This window comes from Canis lupus, chromosome 26, assembly GCF_048164855.1.
Source record: "Canis lupus baileyi chromosome 26, mCanLup2.hap1, whole genome shotgun sequence".
Lineage (NCBI taxonomy): Eukaryota > Metazoa > Chordata > Mammalia > Carnivora > Canidae > Canis > Canis lupus.
The window spans coordinates 25,360,284-25,384,467 of NC_132863.1; the positions used below are offsets into that span (position 1 = coordinate 25,360,284).

Below are 24,184 nucleotides of genomic sequence, written 5' to 3' on the forward strand. Positions count from 1 at the left end.
GTTATAATTTTTTTTCTTTTTTTTAGGGGGGGCGGGGAGAGGGAGAGAGATAATCTTAGGCAGGCTCCATGCCCAGTGCGGAACCTGAGGCAGGGCTCGATCTCTCAACCTGAAATCATTACCTGATCATGACCTGAGTTGGATGCTTAGCCAATTGAGCCACTCAGGCTCCCCATAAATTTTTAAAATTTTATATAGCATGCAGTATTACAGTCGTATTCACAATAAGGTATTAGAAAAATTGTTGTTGTTGTTTTTTTTTTTTTTTTTTTTTTTTTTTTTTTTTTTTTTTTTAAGAAATATTGTTTTAAAAAAAACTTACCTGACAGGTAAGTTAGGCTGTCACTTACCATGACAGGCTGACACGCAATTGTGAGCAAGAGAGGCATACTGTTCAGTAATACAATTTTTTGAAAGCAAAATTATGATAAGAAAACAAACATATTATTAATTTTATATTAAATATCACTTACTTCATGCCTGTGTAAGGATAGGCTATCTACTTCCATACAAATCTTGCACATGATAACCTACATGATGACTTAGCCAATAATGATGATGACACAAAAACATCTCACAGTTCTTTTTTTTTTTTTTATTTATGATAGTCACACAGAGAGAGAGAGAGAGAGAGAGAGAGAGAGAGAGAGAGGCAGAGACACAGGCAGAGAGAGAAGCAGGCTCCATGCACCGGGAGCCCGACGTGGGATTCGATCCCGGGTCTCCAGGATCACACCCTGGGCCAAAGGCAGGCGCCAAACCGCTGCGCCACCCAGGGATCCCACATCTCACAGTTCTTATCTGCAGTTATATGTTCACACAAAGACACATACATACATACTGGATGAGTTTATTAACTGCACAGCAGGATGATTATTTACTATTTATTAAGTGGAAGTAGACCATCATAAAGGTATTCATCCTCATTGTCTTCATGTTGAATAGGCTAAAGAGGAGGAAGGAGAGGAAGAATTGGTTTTGCTGTATCAGGAGTGGCAGAGGTGGAAGTGGTAGAGGAGATGGAAGGGGAGGCAGGAGAGGCAGGCACACTTGGTGTAACTTTATGGAACTACATTGTAATTTCTATCTTGACTTTTTTGCTTTTCCATTTCTCTGAAAAATGTTTCTATATGGTACCAATTCTTCCTCCTTTGCTTTGATTTCAGTGCCCATATCATAGAAGGGCCCACGTCATAAAAGAAGTTGAAAGCAGTCATGAATAATCAGAACCCTTCTGCCATATTGTCTAATGTCAATTTGGTGTTAGGCACTGCTTACTCTACATCTTCTTCCTCATTGTCTGATACAGGTACAGAAGGACTCATCTCCATCAAGTTGTCTCTGTTAATTCCTCTGGGGTGGTATCTGTTAACTCTTGAATTTCTCCAAGATTCGTTTCTTGAAACCCCCCACCTTTTTTGCCATATTCACGATCTCTTTCATGATTTCCTTGACCTTTGAAGTCACACACAACACCTGGACACAGTTTTCTCTAGCAGGAATTTATTCTTTGGGGCTTTAATGACTTTCATGGCTTTTTCTATAACAACAGTGGCATCTTCAGTGGTGTAATTCTTCAGACTTTCATGATGTTCTTTTTATTGGGGTTCTCTTTCATACTGTTGACAATACTTTCTATAGAGTACTGTGTGTAATGAGCCTTAAAAGTCCTTATGACTTTCTGATCTAGAGGCTGAATTAGAGATGTTGTATTAAGGGGCAAGTAGAATACTTCAAGGCCTCGGGTGTTGAACTCATGGGATTCTGGGTGGCCAGCATTATTGTTCAATTTCAAAAGAACCTTAAAAGGCAAAAAAATAAATAAAAAATAATAAATAAATAAATAAATAAATAAATAAATAAATAAATAAATAAATAAATAAAAGAACCTTAAAAGGCAGTCCCTTAGTAGCAAGGTACTTCCTGACTTTAGGGACAAAGCATTGATGGAACCAATTCAGAGAAAGGGTTCTTGTTGCCTAGGCCCTCTTATTGTATAACCAGAAGACTGACAATGTTCTTTATCTTTTCCCTTCAAGGATTGCAGACTAGCAACTTTATAGATAAGGGCAGTCCTCATCATAAACCCACTTGTGTTTGCACAAAACAGTAGAATTAATCTACTCCTTCCTGCCTTAAATACTGGTGCTCACTTCTTTTCCTTACTAATAAATGTTCTTTGTGGTATTTCTGTCCCCAGAATAGAGCATTTTCATTAACCTGATATGGCAGATATCCTTTCTCCTCAATGATTTTCTTAATGGTATCTGGGAACTTGTCTGCTGTTTCTTGGTCAGCAGAAGCTGCTTTTCCTGTTATCTTGACATTTTTTAGGCCAAATCTCTTTCTAAAATTATCAAACCATCCTTTACTGACATTGAATTCTCCAGCTTTAGATTCTTCAGCTTCCTTTTGCTTTAAATTGTCATATAATGACTTTGCTTTTTCTCAGATCAGAGTCTATAGATAAGTGCCTTTCTTCTAGCAATCCTGTACCCACATAAAACTATATTTTCTTTTTTTTAAGTAGTTTATTCTTTTCTTTTTTATAGATTTTATTTATTTATTCATGAAGACACAGAGAGAGAAGCAGGCTCCACACAGGGAGCCTGATGTGGGACTCGATCCTGGGTCTCTAGGATTACACCCTGGGCTGAAGGCGGCGCTAAACCACTGAGCCACCCGGGCTGCCCAAAACTACATTTTCAATACAAGATGAAAAGATATTTTTTCAGGACACCTGGATGGCTCAGTTGGTTAAGCAGCCAACTTGGTTTTGATTCAGGTCATGATTTCAAGGTCATGGGATCAAGCCCCCTGTTGGGCTCTGTGCTCTTCATGTAGTCTGCTTCAGATTCTCTCTCCCTCTCCCTCTAGCTCATGCCCTCTTTCTCTCTCAAATAAATAGATTCAATCTTTTTTAAAAAAGATATTTTGCAAAAAGCATAAGACTTTCATGCCTGCTGGCATAACTGCTGGCATAACAAATTTCCTTTTCTTTTTTTACAATATCTTTATACTGAATTCATTTTTCTTGAAATGGTAGCAACTGTAGCTGCAGACTTCAGTCTATGGCATGTATTAAGCAATTCAACTTTTCTTATAATGTCATGACTTTTCTCTGCTTCTTGGGAGCACTTCCAGCATCACTAGTGGCACTTTGTATGGGTCCTATGGTGTTACTCAAAAAGTTTACAGTATTGGGATCCCTGGGTGGCGCAGCGGTTTGGCGCCTGCCTTTGGCCCAGGGCGCGATCCTGGAGACCCGGGATCGAATCCCACATCGGGCTCCCGGTGCATGGAGCCTGCTTCTCCCTCTGACTGTGTCTCTGCCTCTCTCTCTCTCTGTGACTATCATAAATAATAAATAAAAATTAAAAAAAAAAAAAAAAGTTTACAGTATTGCACTAAACACAGTGAAAAATACACAAGAGCTGTGAGAGATCACTCTTTATTTACTAGAGAGATGAACTGTGCATGCAGAGTTGATTAGCATCATCTGGCATTTTAAGTGGATCCTTGCAACACTTGAGTTATTGAATATCAACAGGAGATGGCTACAGAACTATTATAGCAGTACAGTATGTACTACAGTTAATTTTATGGTGTTATAATACTGCAACTTTATGTTTGCTTACATTTCTTGACTGTGGATAGCATATATAGTCTGTATGTGTGTAAGTTTTGATAAATTTTAACTTTTTATAAAAGATTTATGTATATTTTATGGTAGTAAATGGTAAAATAGACTAATATCTGCATATATTTTGTACATTTATGACATAATTTTTATTTATTTATTTAAGATTTTATTTATTTATTCATGAGAGACACAGAAAGAGAGAGAAAGGCAGAGACACAGGCAGAGGGAGAAGCAGGCTCCATGCAGGGAGCCTGATGTGGGACTCGATTCCAGGTCTCCAGGATCATGCCCTGGCCTGAAGGCGACGCTAAACCGCTGAGACACCCATGCTGCCCCATGTCATACTTTTTAATTTTTTTAAAATATTTTTAGGCTACATGGTTCATCTACAAGTTTTTTCAAATTGTCAAAAATATCAAAAAATTTTTCCAGCATGTTTATTGAAAAAAATTCATGTGTCAGTGGACCCACACAGTTCAAACTGTGTTGTTCAAAAGTCAACTATATATCTTTGTCTCTGAAATTTCCCCATATCCTATTATTACTGTTCTCTGCTTCTTTTTTTTTTTTTTTTGGTAAAGGTTTTATTTATTTATCCATGAGAGACACACAGAGAGAGGCAGAGACAAAGGTAGAGGGAGAAGCAGGCTCCATGAAGGAAGCCCAATGTGGGACTCGATCCCAGGACTCAGGGATTATGCCCTGAGCCAAAGGCAGATGCTCAACTGCTGAGCCACCCAGGTGTCCCTGTTCTCTGCTTCTAATAGGCATAATAGGCAACAAATCAGTGTTTCCACAGATTTGTTGGCTGGTATTGTGAGGAAAATGTTTGTCATTAAATGTTCCTGTAATTTCCTATTTAGAAAGGACAGAAAGTTCTATATGCTCCAGGAAAAATCCATTTTCATTGTTAAATTTAGGCTTAAATTGGAGCTAAACAATAAAGCAAAACCAATAATCTGTTTTCTTCCAAAGAAAGAGTTCCTTAATGATTTGCATTTTTATAAGAAAGCTTTTATCCGGGGATCCCTGGGTGGTGCAGCGGTTTGGCGCCTGCCTTTGGCCCAGGGCGCAATCCTGGAGACCCGGGATCGAATCCCACGTCGGGCTCCCGGTGCATGGAGCCTGCTTCTCCCTCTGCCTGTGTCTCTGCCTCTCTCTCTCTCTCTCTCTCTCTCTATCATAAATAAATTTAAAAAATTAAAAAAAAATAACATGTTTAAAAAAAAAAAAAAAGAAAGCTTTTATCCAACCATAAGAAACTTGGAATCATAGGAAACAAATCAAGGGTCACTGGAGGGGAGGAGGGTGGGGGATGAGGAACTGAGTGATGAGCATTAAAGAGGGCATGTGATGGAATGAGCACTGGGTATTATATACAGCTGATGAATCACTGAACTCTATCTCTGAAACTAATAATATGCTATTATGTTAATTAATTGACTTAAATTAAAATTTTAAAATTAAAAATAAATTTAATTTTAAAAAGATTTTATCTAAAACACAGGAATACTCCACAGATTTGGTAAACTTAATTCTTATTCTTACATCTATCCAGTTCTTACAAGTATTAACAGAAGAATTTATGAAACATCTATACAAATAAAACTATGGCATGGAAAGATGAACCCTGATGAGGGATATATAAAAAGACTTTTTATGATCTGGAAAAGTATAAACAGAGTGAGACTCAATGTGTTCAACAATGCCTAGAGTATTAGAACTTTAGATCACCTTTGGAAATTTAAAATATACTTTAGAAAAGTAAAAATAAAATAAATATAAATAAATTTATAATACTATTATAATACTATAATATCTATTCATATATTTTAGAACATTATAATTTTTCAATTAAGGCTATATTATTATGGGTAATATTTATTGAATGCTTCCTTTTGAATACTCTTCTAAGATCCTTGATATATTTTTTATCACAAACAACCCTGTTAAATAGATATTATAATTATCTCCATTTTTACAAATAAGAAAATGTACTCACAAGACGAAGTAATAGGATGCCTGGCTGGCTCAGTCGTTGAGCATCTGCCTTCATGGTGTGATCCTGAGATCCGGGATCAAATCCTACATTGGGCTTCTTGCAGGGAGCCTGCTTCTCCCTCTGCCTGTGTCTCTCCCTCTCTCTCTTTGTGTCTCTCATGAATAAATAAATAAAATCTTTTTTTTAATAAAATCTTTTTTTAAAAAAGATGAAGTAATTAAATATCTTTCAGATATGATCTAATCAGCTCCTTGATTTTTTGTACATCCTTTTTTTAATAAAGATTTTATTTATTTATTCATGAGAGATATGTAGAGAGAGGCAGAGACATAGGCAGAGGGAGAAGCAGGCTCCCCACGGGGAGCTTGATGCAGGGCTTGATTCCAGGATCCCAGGATCACACTCTGAGCCAAAGGCGATGCTCAACCACTGAGCCACCCAGGTATACCTGTACATCCTTTTAACATGAGAACTTTTTTCTTTGTACAACAGCTATGTTATATTGCTAGTTCAGCTTTTGAAGATTTTTTTTTCAGTCTGGTTCTAACTCACCATTTTAGTTATATTTCCTGTCTTCGTGTTATACATTAATTTTGTAGACATGGATTATATGCTTTTCCCTAATTTGTTGATAAAAATGTTGAAGGGACAAGGTCAAGTGTGGTCCATTATTATAGACTTTTGTCCAGGTCACATGGTCCTTTTATTTAGGCAGTTGCAAATTTGACTAAGTGTACTTCTCAAGTAATACCTATTTCTCCTTTGTATCACCATTGTCACCATGAGATAATCTGTCAAATAAAAACTTGAAATCAGGCTACATCATACATAACTAAGGGAGGATGTGCTTTATCTGTTTGCTAGCCATATCCATGAAAGAAATGTAATTCATTTGGTATGATTTGTTTTAATTAACTCATGCTCATTTCTCTGTTACCTTCCTCCAAGTATTCACAAATCATCTGTTTAATTTTAGAATATTGCAAAGAATTAAAGTCACTAACTGGGCTGTCATTTCTAGAAATCGCTTTTTCCCTATGTATAATAGTTTAGGCCACCTTTACATTTTTCTGGATTCCTTATTGTCCTTGATTCCCAGTGATTACTGGCAGTAAATTCTACATTCTCACTGGTAAAATTTTTAAGAACTTTGGAATGAAATTCTAAACTAGAGGAATTGTGCTCCTTAGAAATGACCCAAGGCTTTCTTACTATCTTCTTTCCTAACTTGTACTTCAGTTTCCTCAGAGTGGTATGATACTCTTTCCATTTGAAGATTGTTCTTCTTGTTGGAGCCATCTGATTTGGTGGCTTTCTTTATTCTTCCACCTATATAATCACTTCTTGGCCTCTTTGTTTCTAGCTTCCTCTAAGTATTTCTTTTTAGGTTCCTACTTTCTCAACATACATTGCTACTTCTTTCCTATTAGATAACCCTTCTAAACAAAAAGTATCTTTGGGGCACCTGGGTGGCTCAGTTGGCTTAAGCCTCTGACTCTTAATTTCGGCTCGGGTCATGATCTCAGGGTCGTGAGACTGAGCCCCTTATTGGGCTCCAAGCTTAGTGGAAAGTCTCCTGGAGATTCTCTCTCCCTCTCCCCCCATGCACATGTGTGCACTCTCTCTCTCTCTCTCGAAAATGAAAAATAATCTCTCAAAAATATATTTTTAATTTTTTAAAATATATCTTTAAGTAGACCTATTCTTTTTGAGAAATCTGTTTTCCTTCTGCAAGGTCCCTTCTACCCTACCCAGTAGTCTCAGAAAGCAATAGTCTCTTTCTTCTCTGAAACTTTATAGTAACTTTACTTATGTCTGCCTTCTTTATATTATTTGTCATGTTCTTCCTAACATTAGAGTTATCTGCATTCATTTCCTATTTACTAGAATCTAAACCTCTAAGACAAGAACCAAATTTTACACATCTTTGTGTATTCCATTAAATTTAATGCCTGTACTTAATAAATGCTCAGGAAGTGTTTGTTGAATGAATGGAATGGACAAATGAATGAATGGAGTCCTATCCGCTGGCGTGCTGGAGCTTGCTCTTATATAGGCTTTGGAGTGCTAATTGTTAAATTTTCAGAAATTTTGCTAGAGGCTGTTCAATAGTTGGTAGCTTGAAAATCGAACTATTTACACCAGTGTTTTGTTGGGGGGAAATAGAGCACTTTTTCCCCCTAAAGAGCCAATTATTGTTAAAGATTTATATTATTAGCAAACATTTACTAGTATGCCACTGGTCCCATTCCTCTGTACTGGAAAACACTATATACCTCTTTGTGTTAAAATTAAACTTATTTATGAGGCACCTGGATGGCTCAGTTGGAAGAGCATGTGACTCCTGATCTTGGGGTCGGTCGTGAGTTTGAGGTCCATGTTGGGTGTGGAGGTTACTTAAATAAATAAAACTTAAAAAAAAAAACCTTAAACTTATTATGAAAAAAAGCCAATAGACTTTCTAAGCCATCTATTCCAGTTCCAACATTTTACAGATAAAGAAATTGAGGTCCAAGAAGTGAAGCAGTTTGTGCATGTCACCTAAGTAGTGGCAAAGGTGAAACTAGATTCCTGTTCTGCAGTCTCCTAATCATTTCTTCTTTTTATGCTACCACATTGACTTCATTTTTATGTTGTTTTTCCTTGCTTTGTTCCTTGATATAACCCCAAATAAGGCCATAAGTATTGTTCTAAACATCATTTTTAAGGGTGTCAGTGAACAGAATACAGCTTTCTCTTTCCTTTTGTTTCTTTTGCAGGCAGTTTAACACATTTGTTTTTGGAGAAATAGCAGATCCTGTTCCTGTTAGGCTAAGGAAAAAAAGTTTTGCCTTTAATGTTTCTTTATTGGCCAGTTAAAACATTTAAACATTGTTTTATTGAATAAAAAGAGATTTCATTTCATTAAAACTTACCACATGAAGCTTAGGAAGAAGTTTATAAACTTTTATTGCATACTTCCCAAGAATGATTGGGAATACCAGGCTGCAACAATTTTGTTTCTTCCACAGTGGCATATAATATCTTCTTCACTTATCTCCCTTGTATTCTAAAATTCCCACCATTAGTTTGACTATCTGGAATCAAGGTGTTTGTTAAAATACAGAAATGTGGGGCACGTGGGTGGCTCAGTTGGTTAAGCATCTCTTAGTTTCAGGTCAGGTCATGATCTCAGGGTCATGAGATTGAGCCCCTCATCAGGCTCTGTGCTTAGCACAGAGTCTGTGTGGGATTCTCTCCTTCCCCCTCTGCCTTTCCCCTTGTACATGCTCTCTCTCTCAAATAAATAAATAAATAAATAAATAAATAAATAAATAAATAAATAAATAAAATGTGCAAATGTTATGTAAGAGAAAATGCACAAAAAACCATTATTAGAATTTTAGAGCAATAAAAACAAATATTTTGTGACTTTGATGGGATATGGGTGATTAAAGAGAGACCAAAGATAATGTGAAATTGTCTCTAAGTATCTGAAAGACAATCAAATAGAAAAGAATTTAGACTTAGTCTATGTGTCCCCAAGATGAGGACCAGTGGGTAAAATTTACAATGAATCAGGATTAGCTGAATGTAAAGAAGAATTTTTTCATAATCTCAATAGTACAAAGATAGAGTAGACTGTCGTCCTAGGTAATAAATTCTTATCATAGGTGGTGTTTCAATCAGAAGCTGCACGATTAGGAAAGATGTTGAACTCAAGATTCTTAAAGGATACTTTTATTAAATGATCTATAATATCTCTTCCAACCTTGACACTTTCTGAATCTGGTAGGTTCTGGGGGGGTTTGTTTGTTTATTTTGAACTCCAAAGAAACTTTCTACATAGATTAAAGATTTGGAGAAATGAAGGGGAATATGGGGAAAAGGCCACTCTGATATCTCTATACCTTCTATACAGTGAGGATAATAATACCTATCATTGTTTCAAATATTGAATGGGATACTTACTACCTGTTAAGTACTTTGTACTATGCCTAATATACTTGGCAGTGGTCAATAAAAAGTGAATGTATTAATCATGATGGGCTGGGTTATGATGGGCTGGGCTGTGATGACAAACAACACCCAAATTTTAATGATTCACAGTAGCAAGATTTATTTCTCACCCCAATACCGTGAACTGGCTGCAGCTTTGTTCTATACCATATTTACTCCAGGACTCACAAGCTCTTAAAGCTTCTACCCAGAACTCATACATGCTACCAATTTTATTAGAGCAAATCATATGATGTGTTGGTTTTCTTCTTTTTTAAATCATTAATTATGATTTTTAAATTTCTCTCTTTTTTATAAAAGATTTTATTTATTCATGAGAGATACACAGAGAGAGACAGAGACACAGGCAGAGGGAGAAGCAGGTTCCATGCAGGGAGCCCGATGTGGGACTTGATCCCAGGATTCCAGGATCATGCCCTGGACCAAAGATAGGCACTCAACTGCTGAGCCACCCAGGCATCCCTAAATTTCTTTTTTAATTGAAGTATAGTTGACACACAATGTTACATTATTTTCAGATATACAACAGTGGTTTGATAACTATATGTTATGCTATCCTCACCACAGATTATCAGTAATTACTGTAAGTGTACATGAACAAAATACTCCAATAAGAAGGTAGAGACTGGTAGAATTTATTTTAAAAATGATTCATCTATATTCTTTCCATAAGAGACTCACATTAGACCCAAATACAGTGAAAGGATGAAAAGAGCCGTTTTATGCAAATAGTAACCAAAACAGAGCCAGACCAGCCATACTAATATGTGTATGCATATCTATTAGGGACATTTGAAGTTAGTATAGTATGATTTATGTATAATACTTTGTGTCGTGCCCTGGGATATTACTAGATAAATCTTAATTTTATACACCTTAAAGACCACTCTATGATTGAACTTATGTATTTTGATTTATATCATCTTCACATGGCTATATCTCATCTAACGTTCATAAATAATAGTATGATATAATGCTTTTGTACAAGTAGAGATTCAGAGAATGCAGGAAGTGAAACTAACACTGAGGATCATAATTGAGTTGGGTCAGCAGGAATACTGGACATTATGTTCTGTCTTCTACTTCAGCTCTTGTTTAATATATACAGAGCAGTAGAAAAAGTGACCTGGTACCTTCAGCAAAGGCAAATCAGAAGGTATGGTGGTTTTCAAAATATGTCCACAAACTCTTTGAAATTCCTCCCTCAGAGGGGCACCTGGGTGGCTCAGGGGTTGAGCATCTGCCTTTGGCTCAGGTCATGATCCTAGAGTCCTGGGATTGAGTCTCACATCGAGCGCCCCACAGGGAGCCTGCTTCTTCCTCTTCCTATGTCTCTGCCTCTCTCTGTGTGTCTCTCATGAATAAATAAAATCTTTAGAAAGAAAGAAAAAGAAAGAGGAAGGAAGGAAGGGAGGGGAGGGGACGGGAGGGGAGGGGAGGGGAGGAGGGAAGGAAGGAAGGAAGTCAGTCCTCCCTCAGAAAGTAGAGCCCAATTCCTCTCCCCTTGAGTGCTAGACTTAGTCACTTGATTCTAACAAACACATAATGGCAGAAGTAACAATATGTTCCTTCTCAGATAGAGTCATAAAAGGCAGTGTGCAGCTTCTCCCTTGATCTCTTTCCTGGTTTACTCACTCTAGAGGAAACCAGCTGCCATGTCATGAGACACTCAAGTAACCCAGCAGTTAGACCCATATGGGGAGAGACATAGGCCCTTCACCAACAGTCAGTGAGGATCAGAGATCTCCTGCCAACAGCCATGTGAATAAGCCCTCTCGGAAGAAGATCTTCCTGCTCCAATTGAGCTTTCAGATTGCAGCCCTAGAAAATCTTTTGACTGCAACTCCACGAGCTAAACTACTCCCAAATTCTTGACCCACAGAAACTGTGAGACAATAAATATCTATTGTTTTTAACTGCTACATTTTGGAGTAATTTGTCATACAGCAGTAGATAACTCATATGTAGCCCCCTCTGTGTTCAACAGGCAGAATGTATAATCCTGCAGAGAGGGATACAGTAGGAGGAGAGACTGACTGGTGAACAGTAATAACCTACCACAGTAGCCAAAATATTAAAATCCAATCCTCTGCCTGTTTATTAGACAAATATCTGAAACAAGGAATAAATCTTATCACCTATGCATATTTGCTCTCTTTTCACTATTCTGTTGTCCAGTAAATTCCAAAATCAGCAAATAAAGGGATATTTTAAGTCTGGGATCTGATACCTACTTCCTACTCCCTTCCCCCCTCTAATTCCTGAAGTTAGAGGATTGTCACAGTCCACTCTTCTTGCTTTTGATCCTTCCTTAGTCCCAAACAAGCCTTTTTACTTTTATTGTTCAAACCTAGTCTCTAGATTGCAGCTAAACCATTGCCTTTTCCTCATCTTTCACATCAGTGGTTTTCTTACACTGTTGTTATTTCTCAGATTGACTTCCTGGCATTCTGGCCATCTGTATGGTATTGCATTGTTTTAGTTTTAGATATTCTAGTGAGTGTGAAATGATATGTCATTGTGGTTTTAATTTATATTTTCCTATTGGCTAATAGAGTATTAGTTGAGTATCTTTTCTTATGTTCTTTTGGCCATTCATATATTTTATGTTGTGAAATGTCTATTCAGTTGTTTTGTCCATCTTCTTAAAATTGAGGTGTAAAAGTTTTTGTAATGTGTTCTAGATAGAAGTCATTTGTGAAATATATGTGTTGCAGATACCTTCTTCCAGTCTCTAGCTTGCCTTTCACTTTTTTAAGTGTATCTTTTGGAAAGCAGAAAGTTTTATCCTTTTATAAAGTCCAATTTATCAATTTTTTCTCTTATAGTTAGTGCTTTTATGTCTTCAGAAATCTTTGGCAATATCAAGATTGCAACGTTTCCTTTTAGAGTTAGCAATATATATTTTAGATGTCTCTTTAGAAGGAAGCTAACCTTTAATATGGGCCTATAATATACCAGGCCCTTTCAATACCTAATTGGATCTATAATGTGATTGCAGTTTTATGTATTGTTGAATGTATCAATAATCTTAAATTTCTTTATATGTGATATGGAGGTATATAGAAACAACTGATCATGTTATAGAAATTATATCTCTATTTAATAACAGACCTCATATTGACTACATTTGTGGTGGACAAGTAGAGGACCAAAAACACTGGAGAAGTTGCTCAGGAAGGTACAGGGAGAAGTTAGGAAGATAGACAGGCAATTATATAAAAAACAAACATACGAAATCCTAAGCTCTGAAATTGCAAATGGAATCTGGAAAGAATGACAGTAATAAAACCTAACCCTCTGACAAGGGGTAATCTAGGGATAGTAAGTAAACCTTATGTATTCCCAGTGTGACAGGTTGAAAAAGTTTCTACAGACCTGGATTCTAGGATGAGAGCCTTGAAGACTATACAGCATTAGTTGAGATGATCACTGGCTAGGGCCCACAGAAATACACTGCTCTCTTATTCCTTTCACTTATGCTTGATTAGTCCTGAGTCTGGCTCTGAAAAGTGAAAGGAAGGTGAAGAATTCATACTACCAGTATCTCCTCTACCCTTCATTGGGGTTGTATACTATTAAAGGTCAGAGAGAGAGGTGAAAAAATGGGATCCAATACCCTGGTAACCTTACCTTCCCTCCAGGTAGATCTAAGTTTTTTATATCCTGACTCTACTACTCAGTTTTATTTATTTATTTATTTTATTTATTTATTTATTTATTTTTTTTGTGATAGTCACAAAGAGAGAGAGAATGAGGCAGAGACACAGGCAGAGGAGAAGCAGGCTCCATGCACCAGGAGCCCGACGTGGGATTCGATCCCGGGTCTCCAGGATTGCGCCCTGGGCCAAAGGCAGGCGCCAGACCGCTGCGCCACCCAGGGATCCCCTACTACTCAGTTTTAAAAAGAGAGCTACTCCTCTCTTTTCCTATCTCAAGACCTGGAGTCCTTCATCCCCACTTTCAGGATTTTTCACTAATACCTTATTCCTTTCTGCCTAGTCCCAGCATTCACACAGAGACAGCTTGGAATAAGGAAAGCAATGGCTGGTTTACAGACATTGAAAACTCTCAACCTCAAGCATGGCTTTGGCTATTGTTTGTTCAAGTTTTTCAGAATGGAAATTTTTATTGGTTTTCTGGTTAAAAGGAAATAAAGGCTCATAAAAATGAAACAATTTGGAAATAAAATACGAAAGCCCTCCAGAATTTTTATTATGCATCTACAAACACACACACGTTTTTATAAAACAGGCATCATAATATGCATTCTACTGTATAATTTTTTCCATTAATAAATTGTAGTTTTTCTATGTCAGTACTAACAGATCTTTCTTCTTATTATTAAAACTGCATAATAAAGAAGGGCTATAAATTCTGGAAAAATAGGGATGCCTGTGTGGCTCAGAGGTTGAGTGCCTGCTTTCAGCTCAGGGCATGATCCTGGGATCAGGGATCGAGTCCGACATCAGGCTCCCTGTGAGGAGTCTGCTTCTCCCTTTGCCTATCTCCCTGCCTCTCTCTCTCTCTCTCTCTCTGTCTCTCATGAATAAATAAATATTTTTTTAAATTCTGGAAAATAGGCAAATGCACATAACGATTAATTTTTTATATATTACAGTATCATAACAGGATTCATTCAGTGTGTTGTCTTTCATTAGCAAGGTACACAGTTCAGTGAGCTGTATAAACTGCAATGAACATGGTTCATAAATGCAGTATTTCCATCAATCCCTACATATGCATATGAAGCATGTTGCCTCAGTTAATTGTGTCATCGGTTTCACCAAATGAGCCTGTCCTCTCTGTTGTTAAACTAGAAGTAACCAAGGGGGTAAGTGTCTGATTTTTTTTATAAATCTGTTTCTAGACTCTGTGGCCACTCTCTATGTCATTGTGTGGGTATATTGTAGTTTACTTAATCCTTTTCTTTTTAACTCAACAGAAAACATTTAATTAAAAATAAATATTTAGTTTGCAAGGATACTTTGTAATCATATTTTATGCTTCATTTCACTTGCTCTCATTTAAACTTAATTTTAGAGTTCACTACAACTTTCAATTCAATTCTGAGATTTTTTTTAAATTGAAGTATAATTAGCATACAATGGTATATTAGTTTCAGATATACAACATATTGATTCAACAGTCCTGTACATTACTCAGTGCTCACCATAAGTGTAGTCACCATACAGTGTTATTACAATGTTCTTGATTATATTCCCCATGCTATGCTTTTCATCTCTATGACTTACTTATTTTATAACTAGAAATTTATACCTCTTTTTTTTTTTTTTTTTTATGACAGGCACACAGTGAGAGAGAGAGAGAGAGGCAGAGACACAGGCAGAGGGAGAAGCAGGCTCCATGCACCGGGAGCCCGACGTGGGATTCGATCCCGGGTCTCCAGGATTGTGCCCTGGGCCAAAGGCAGGCGCCAAACCACTGCGCCACCCAGGGATCCCTGGAAATTTATACCTCTTAATCTTCTTCACCTATTTCACCCATCATCCCACCTACCTCTCCTCTGGCAACCACCAGTTTGTTCTCAACACCAAACAAACAAATAATTTGATTTAAAATGGGCAGAGGAAAAAAAAATAGGCAGAGGACCTGGGTAAACATTTTTCCAAAGAAGACATACCAATAGCCAACAGACAGATGAAAAGATGCTCAACACCACTTATCATCAGGAAAGTACAAATCACAACCACCATGAAATATAACCTTAACTCAAAGTGGCTAATATATTAAAAAAAAATAACAAATATTGACAAAGATGTGGAGAAAAGGGAGTCCTCTTGTACTGTTGGTGGAAATGGAAATTGGTGCAATCACTGTGGAAAAGAGTATATAGGGTCCTCAAAAAATTAAAAATAGAAATGTCACATGATCCAGCAATTCTGCTACTGGGTATTTATCCAAATAAGCCAAAACTACTAATTCAAAAAGATATATGCACCCCTATGTTTGTTGCAGCATTGCTTACAATAGCCAAGATATGGAAGCATCCCAAATGTCCATCAATAGATGAATGAATAAAGAAGAATATGTGTGTGTGTATATATATATATATATATATACACATACAATGGAATATTACTTGGTCATAAAAAGAATGACATCTTGCCATTTGTGACAATATGGGTGGCCTAGAGGACATTATGCTAAGTGAAATAAGTGATTTCACTTATATGTGGGATCTAAAAACAAATGAATAAACAAAAAAACCTGACTCTTAGCCAGTCATATATATTTTTTAAATATTTTATTTATTTATTCATGAGAGACACAGAGACAGAGAGAGAGAGAGACAGAGAGAGAGAGGCAGAGACATAGGCAGAGGGGGAGAAGCAGGCTCCATGAAGGGAGCCTGATGTGGGACTCGATCCCAGGACCCCAGGATCACACCCTGTAGCCAGTCATATTTTAATGGACATCTAAGTTTCTGGGTTTTTTGGAATTATGAATAACAATGTAGTGAACATCCAGATTCATGTATTATTATGGACTTATCTGATTACTTCATTGAAATAAAGAAGTAGAATTGATGGGTCAAAATATATGACATTTAAAATTTGATAAGTTATTGCCAAATTGCCTTCTACAAAGGTTGAATCAGCTTACCTTCCCATTAACACTTGAATCAGCTTATATTCCTATCATCTTTCCCCACAAATCCAGCAACACTGGGTATCACTAATTATTTAAAATTTTGCCATCATAATAGGTAAAAACTGATGTCCTATTCTATTAAGTTTATTTGTCAATGAAGTTGAGCATCTGTTTGTGGGGGATTTTTGACAAATTTACTGGTCATTTGTTATTTCTTTTTTTTTAATAAAAAAATTTTTAAAGATTTTATTCTTATGTAATCTTTACATCCAACGTGGGGCTTGAACTCACACCCCAAGACCAAGGGTTACTTGCTCTACTGACTGAGCTATCCATCCCATTTGTATTTCTTTATAAATTTTCTGTACATGTCCTTTGCCCGTTTTTCAATTTTAAAGTTCAATTTCTTTTTCTTTCTTTTTTTAAAGATCTTATTTATTTACTTAGAGCAATAGAGAGTACAAGCAGGGGGAACAGCAGAAAGAGGGGGAGAAGCAGGCTCCCCGGTGAGCAGGGATCCCAGCTCGGGGCACAATCCCAGGACCCTGAGATCATGACCTAACGGAAGGCACGCACTTAACCAACTGAGCCACCCAGCCCCCCTCTTTTTAAAAAAAATATGTATTTATTTGTCAGAGAGAGGGGCAGGCAGAGGGAGGGGCAGGCTGCCCAGCTGAGCAAGGAGTCCGATGCAGGACTTGATCCCAAGACCCTGGGATCATGACCTAAGCCAAAGGCAAATGCTTAACCAAATGAGCCACTCAGGCATCCTGGTTCAATTTCTTTTCTTGGGGATTTAGGGAATGTCTTATAGATCATTGCAGTAACCATTTACCTATATACATGTTGCAGGTATTTTCCATAGTTTAAAATTTTTTAAGGGTGCCTGTGTGGCTCAGTTGGTTAAACATCCAACTTTTTATCTTAGTTCAGGTCTTGGTCTGAGGGTTGTGAGTTCAAGCCCTCCATTGAGCTCCATGCATGTTGGGCATGGAGCCTACTTTAAACAAAAAATTTTTAAATGCTATTAAGGTACATTTTTCCACCCAGAATTTTTTTCTGTATCCAAATCTGTCAATCTCTTCCTCTATGGCTTATAGTATTTTTTTTTTTTTTTTAATGATAGTCACACAGAGAGAGAGAGAGAGAGAGGCAGAGACATAGGCAGAGGGAGAAGCAGGCTCCATGCACCGGGAGCCCGACGTGGGATTCGATCCCGGGTCTCCAGGATCGCGCCCTGGGCCAAGGGCAGGCGCTAAACCGCTGCGCCACCCAGGGATCCCCGGCTTATAGTATTTGTATCATTGTTCAGGTTTAAATAGTATGACCAAGAGTTTTTGTTCCTCATTCCTTTTACTCTACTTTCTATATAAATTAAATATGGAATCTACTTTTTTTTTTAAAGATATTATTTATTTATTCATGAGAGACACACAGATTCAGGTTCTAATGGTGTCTGGAACATCAAATAGCTCTTAAAAATAAAACTGGGGGGGATCCCTGGGTGGCGCAGCGGTTTAGCGCCTGCCTTTGGCCCAGGGCGCGATCCTGGAGACCCGGGATCGAGTCCCACGTCGGGCTCCCGGTACATGGAGCCTGCTTCTCCCTCTGCCTATGTCTCTGCCTCTCTCTCTCTCTCTCTCTCTCTGTGTGACTATCATAAAAAAATTTTTTTAATTAAAAAAAAATAAAAATAAAACTGTGATGGATTGAGTGTGAATTAGTCAAACAGGGATTAAATTTCCCTTGAAAAAAAAATTTCCCTTGAAATACATATGGATTTAATAATTGGCAGGAAAGTTCTTTGTAATAAAAAAAAATGTTTAGGAGAATGTTTGACATCTTTTTTTGAGAATGTTTGACATTTTAGAGAAATGCAAAATTTTGCTATACTATACTGTTTCAGCTTATAGATTCCCTCTGAAACACTGATATCACAGTCATAGGCCAAATAGTCCCAATCAGGACGTGAAAAAGTATAGAAATTTCTGTATTTAAGAAATTTTAACTTAGTCTCTATTTTACAAGAATTTCAAACACCCTAAACTTATTTTGATGGAAGAAACTTCTTCATACCTCCCCTTTGGAGTTCAGAGTCTAGAAGAGGAGTCCATGTACTAACAAATGAAAGTGTCCACACACTATTCCACACAAATATGTGTCTGTTGTATGGTGCAGAGAAAAGGATGTCCTAACGATACATGCTACCTAAAGCAACCTAGAAAGGGAGTTCAGGTAATGCTGCACCTGAGCCCTAAGAGAAAAGCTGTTCACCTGCTGAATTAATAGGGACAGAGGGGTTGCATGTGTAAAGATTCAGAAGTGGGAAGACAGCTTGGAATATATAGGAAACTGCAATTAATTTGAGATACCAAAACATAATACAGGAGAGGAACACAACGAGACAGGACTGCAGGTACAGTCAGAGGTCTGACTAAAGAGGAGTTGGGGGTCCAAGAATCTTGGGTTTAGTACTGAAAGATCAACATTTTGACTATTATCATAGCAGCTCTGCACTTATATATTTTTTAATCTCACCTTTTTCTTTTTCTTTTTTTTTTTTAATCTCACCTTTTTCAAGGCATAATTTCTATACAGTAAAGTGCACATCTTGGTGACTTGACAAATATATACACTTCTATAACTACCACTACTCAATCTATAGAATTTTACTATTACCTCAAAAAATTTCTTTGTGCCCCCTTCTCAGGAGCAGCCACTATAGATTTCTTTCACTATAAATTAGGATCTTTTCTAAAGTTTTAATTAAATAGAATCACATAATATATGCTTTTGTGTCCAGCTCCTTTTGTTCAGCATGATGTTTTGAGATTCATCCATGTTATTATTTATAAAAGTAGTTAATCTTTTTTATTGCTGAGATTTCATTTATATCCCACAATTTGTTTATGTAGTCACATACTGGTAGACATTTGAATACTTTCCAGTTTCTGGCTATTACAAAGCTGCTGTATATATTTGTGTATAGGGTTGTTTTTTTTTTTTCTCAGAAGAAAGATAATCTTTTTTTCCCTTTGGGACGTAAAACTGAGATTATGTAAGCTTGAAGATGCTGCACCTTTCTCCCCTGGTGGCATAGAGGAAGTCTTTCTATGATAGAAAAGATTAAGAAAAATGCATAGGGAGAAATGGGAACAGGGGGAGAGAGAAAGAGAATCCCTACATACTCCAGGAATTACTTATGCCTGATAGGAACACACACATTTAGACAGAATTGGAACTTGTCAGAACCTCATAAAGAAGGAAATGGAGGCTAGAGAAGGACACAGTGGAGACAACTGGAATTCATGAATCATGTTCTCAATGTCCTGAATTCCATAGTGTCAGCCTTTTCTTTGAAATTAGACATGAAAACTGCCAGCCAGAGGCCTTGACACAGAGGGATAAATGGACTTCTCACTGTGAAGTAAGGAGATCACTAAGGCAGGGGAGGTGTTTCCCTACCACTCTCCTCTCCACCCATCCTCAATTCAGTTTAACAGATATGTATATATTTTTAAGATTGATTGATTGATCTGAGAGAAGTAGGGGGGAGGGGAGAGGAAGAGGGAGAGAGAGAATCTCTAGTAGGCTCCCTGCTGAGCACAGAGCCCAACATGGAATTCATTGCATAACCCTGAGATCATGACCCAAGCTAAAATCAAGTCAGATACTCAAATCTACTGAGCCACCCAGGTGCCCCTCAACAGATATGTATTAACATCTGCCTGTGAATGGACTAGTGTGATGGAGTTTGGGGACATAAATATACCCTCTCTCCCTTCACAAGACCTCACATTAGTAAAGGAGGGATAACTTCAGCCTAGAGGTGAGGGCAGTAAGGAGCCAAATCTTAGAGAATAAAATGAAAAAGAGATAAGAGTGCTACAGGCAGAGGTATAGAGACAAGAAACATTTAGTGTTCTAGAGTATATGGTCAAAGGGGAGTAGCCAGAAATAATGCTGGAGAAGGAGTTGGGTCATAAAGGATCCTGAATGCCACACCAAAAAGTTTCCATTTTATGTTGTAGGCATTGGGAAGTCGTATTCATTTTTGAAAGATGCCATAACAGGGACGACTGGGTGGCTCAGTGGTTTAGCACCTGCCTTAGGCCCAGGGTATGATCCTGGGGACCTGGGATCAAATGCCGCATTGGGCTCCCTGCATGGAGCCTGCTTCTCTTTCTGTGTCTCTCATGAATAAATGGATAAAATCTTTAAAAGAGAGAGAGAGAGAGAGAGAGAGAGAGAGAGAGAGAGAGAGAAGCCATAACAAAGTACCATAGACTGGGAGACTTAAACAACAGGAAGTTTATTTTCTCACAATTCTAGAGGCTAGAGGTCCAAGATCAAGGTATCGACAGGTTTGGTTTCTTCTGAGACCTTTCTTTGGCTTGCGGTTGGCTGTCTTTCCCCTCTCTGTCTTCATATGGTCCTCCCTCTACTTGTGTTTGTGTCTAAATTTCTCACTTAAAAAAAATATTTCGGGATCCCTGGGTGGCGCAGCTGTTTGGCGCCTGCCTTTGGCCCAGGGCGCGGTCCTGGAGATCCGGGATCGAATCCCACGTCGGGCTCCCGGTGCATGGAGCCTGCTTCTCCCTCTGCCTGTGTCTCTGCCTCTCTCTCTCACTGTGTGCCTATCATAAATAAAAATTTAAAAAAAAAAAAAAAATTTAAAAAAAAAAAAAATATTTCATGTATCTATTTGACAGAGAACAAGCAGGAGGAGAGGGGAAAAATAGGCCCCCCACTGAGCAGGGAGCCCGAGGCAGGGCTCATTCCCAGGGCCCCAGGATTATAACCTGAGCTGAAGGCAGAGGCCCAACTGACTGAGACATTCAGGTACCCCTAAATTTCCCCGTTTTGTAAGGACATAAGTCAGATTGCATTAGGGCCTAATTTTAACTTAATTACTTCTTTAAAGACCTGTCTCAAATACAGTCATATTCAGAGGTACTAGAGGTTAGTAGCGTTTTTAGGGGACAGAATTCAGCCCTTAAGAAGCCATTGAAAGATTTTAAGTAGAGAAGGGCATGAACATGGGCAGCCCGGGTAGCTCAGCGGTTTAGCGCTGCCTTCAGCCCAGGGCGTGATCCTGAAGACCCAGGATCGAGTCCCACGTCAGTCCCACAGGCTTCTCCCTCTGCCTGTGTCTCTGCCTCTCTCTCTCTCTCTCTCTGTGTCTCTCATTAATAAATAAATAAAATCTTTTAAAAAGAGAGAGAGAAGGGCATGAACAGATCTCTACTTCAGCAATGTTACTGGTAATAGTATGGAAGATGGACTGAAGAAGGATAAGACTATAAAGGTATAAAAGCTTATTAGGAGGCTTTTGGAGTTATCCCAACAAGAGTTGATAAGGGCTTGAATTAGAGAGCCTATTTTCAGACTGCTATTCAATTAGAAGACAGATTACCTGTGGATAGAGTGGCCTGTGAGTAGTTGATGACTCTTCCCACTAGGACAAATTCTACTATGTAAGATGTTTATGCACATAAGCTTTGAAGGAGAAGGGTAGGTAGAATGAGGCAGTAGGAAGTTCCATAAAGGATTCCTCAACCATATGGTTTTATAAGGTTCCCTAAGTTTGGATCATATTTCTTTAATCGTTACTGTTTCTATTCATATTCTTAACTCTTCTTATGCAGATTTATTTTTTATGTGGGAAAAAGACCAGAAGTTATAGAATTGAGGTCCTACTTGGAGCTGTAATTCTGGCAGTTACTAGGGAAGTAACCTTGGAAAAGTCATTTTATCACTCTGAACTTCAGTTTCCTTTTATGTAAAATGGAATGATAATAATATCTGGCTCACAGGTTTGTTGAAAGAATTAAATGAGATCATGCATGAAAAATATTTTCGAAAGAGCTGTACACTTGTTATTTATTCTACTTGGTACCCCTAAAGGATATTTTTATGTCTATAGGTGGGAGTGGGAAAAATAGAGTCTTTACAGAGCATAGTGATGGCTTTGATTTATTGAGTTATCTGCTATGAGCTTTAGATAGGAGCCCTAGAGTGTCTTTCTTCTGGAAGAGAATCCCCAGGTCGTGGAGTTGTTGGGCAGTAGTTATACCAACATGTGAGAAAAATATGACTCTTCTCTGGGCTATTTGGATCTGATTACCAGGAAAGAAAAAAAATGCAGTTTGTTTTCAGCAAATGCTAGAATTTGGGGGACATGTTTAATATCACTAAAACAAAGGGAAAGAAGCAAATGGACAAAAGCAGATAAAAAGAGGTGAGAGCCGCAGAAGGAGTATGAAAACAAAAAGCAAAATAAAAAAGAAACTAAAAAAGGAAAAAAACAAAGACTTTCCAGATTTCTTATTCATGTTTCATTTCTTTAAGTAAAAGAACCTCAATCATAAGGAAAGGAAATATTCTTTTTAATATAATTTATGTATGTGTCTGGTCAATGTCAACTCATTAATAATACTATTGTTCGCAAGAAACAATTCCCGGAAATTTTGACTTGGGTTTTTAAATATATAATAATGAATATTTATGTGTATATACTTTCTACAGTGCAAACATAGAATATATATATCCCTTGATGTAAGATTTTATTTAACTTTTTTAAAAAAGGATGATTTACCCCAGGACAGAATTATGTCTCTGATAAATGTTTTGAAGTGAATAAAGTTTTAAAAACCCAAAAAAATAAAAAAGACTGTTTAGTTGATCAAATATAATGCTTCTAAAAACCATACTGCAGAGGGGAATGTTTCTTCAAAGAAGTCTGACATGTTTTCACATAAGAAAACTATACTTAAACTTGAAACCGAATACTAACAAGCCTCCCTGATAATCCACCAAGTTCTTAAGTTCTTATGGCAAGAATTGGTTACCGGATGAGGAGCACCTGGGTGGCTTAGTCGGTTTAGCATCTGACCCTTGATCTTAGGTCAGGTCTTGATCTCAGATCTTCAGTTCAGGCCCCACACTGGGCTCCAGGTTGGATGTGGAGCCTACTTTAAAAAAAAAAAAAAAGAAGAAGAAGAAGAATTGGTCACCAGATGAGATCAGGGATCCATTTGTCATTCATTCAAAGGTATATGTTGAACATGGGGCTTTTTGTCGAGTGATAGGTATAGAGTGGTTGAATCAGGCATAATACTTGCTCTCATGGAGCTTACCTCTATGTGGGAGACCTAAACAGTAAATAAATTATAAATATATAAGCAACATATAATTACAAATTGTGATAATTTTTATGAAAGAAAAGAACACAGTGCTATGGATGAGAATTACAGTGGAAACTTGAATGTGGATGACTGAGGAAATGACATTTAAACTGAATCTCAAAAAAATAAAAATAAAAATAAAAATAAACTGAATCTCAAAGGATGAGTGAGAGTTAGTTCTGAAAAGAATGAAGAGGAAAGTAGTCTAGACAGAGGTAACAACATGTTTGTAGCCCTGAGATGAAGATTTCTTTGGGGGTTCATCAAAGCAGGCTTGTATGGCAGATCTTGGGAGTCTAGTGCAGGTAAAGCTCAGTAAAAAAATAAGATCCTCCTTTTGTTTTCCCATCCTTATAGTTCATGTTGACTAATTGCTAAGTATCTTGGGTATGGTCAAGGCTAAAATAACTGCTAACATTTGAAACAGAGGTACTCATGAGACCAGGGCTAATTCCATCTCTGGTGAGGACAAAGATTGGGAGTAGGGATCTAACTTAAGAATTGTTCTGTGCTGGCTCAGCCTATCAATAATCAATGTTGTGGTCGGAAAAGCCTTCTGGTTCTTATTATGATTGCAAAATGCCCTTCAGAAACAACCATCAGGAAACTGAAAAAATAAAAGTTTATTACTTATAGAACCTGGAAATTGTACAGCACACCTAGGGCCACACAGGAAGGTTTTGCTTAGAGAGCATACTGGCTTGAGGTTCTGCTTTCACTGGGGTCTTCGTGGGTAAG

General features: G+C 37.5%; 2 long non-coding RNA genes across 6 annotated transcripts in view; one reads left to right on the forward strand and one right to left on the reverse strand.

The window, feature by feature from the left end:
* Positions 1-16,506, forward strand: part of LOC140618353 (uncharacterized) — a 32,333-nt gene extending 15,827 nt beyond the window's left edge. For all 5 annotated transcript variants that reach the window (XR_012018508.1, XR_012018510.1, XR_012018509.1 and 2 more), the window contains one exon: positions 14,953-16,506. This is a non-coding gene — a long non-coding RNA (uncharacterized lncRNA). The remainder of the gene's footprint in view (positions 1-14,952) is intronic.
* Positions 643-23,293, reverse strand: LOC140618354 (uncharacterized). The gene is made up of 2 exons (XR_012018513.1): positions 23,111-23,293; positions 643-1,801 (listed from the first exon to the last, which is right to left on the reverse strand). It is a non-coding gene; the product is annotated as an uncharacterized lncRNA (long non-coding RNA).
* Positions 23,294-24,184: the final 891 nt, after the last annotated feature.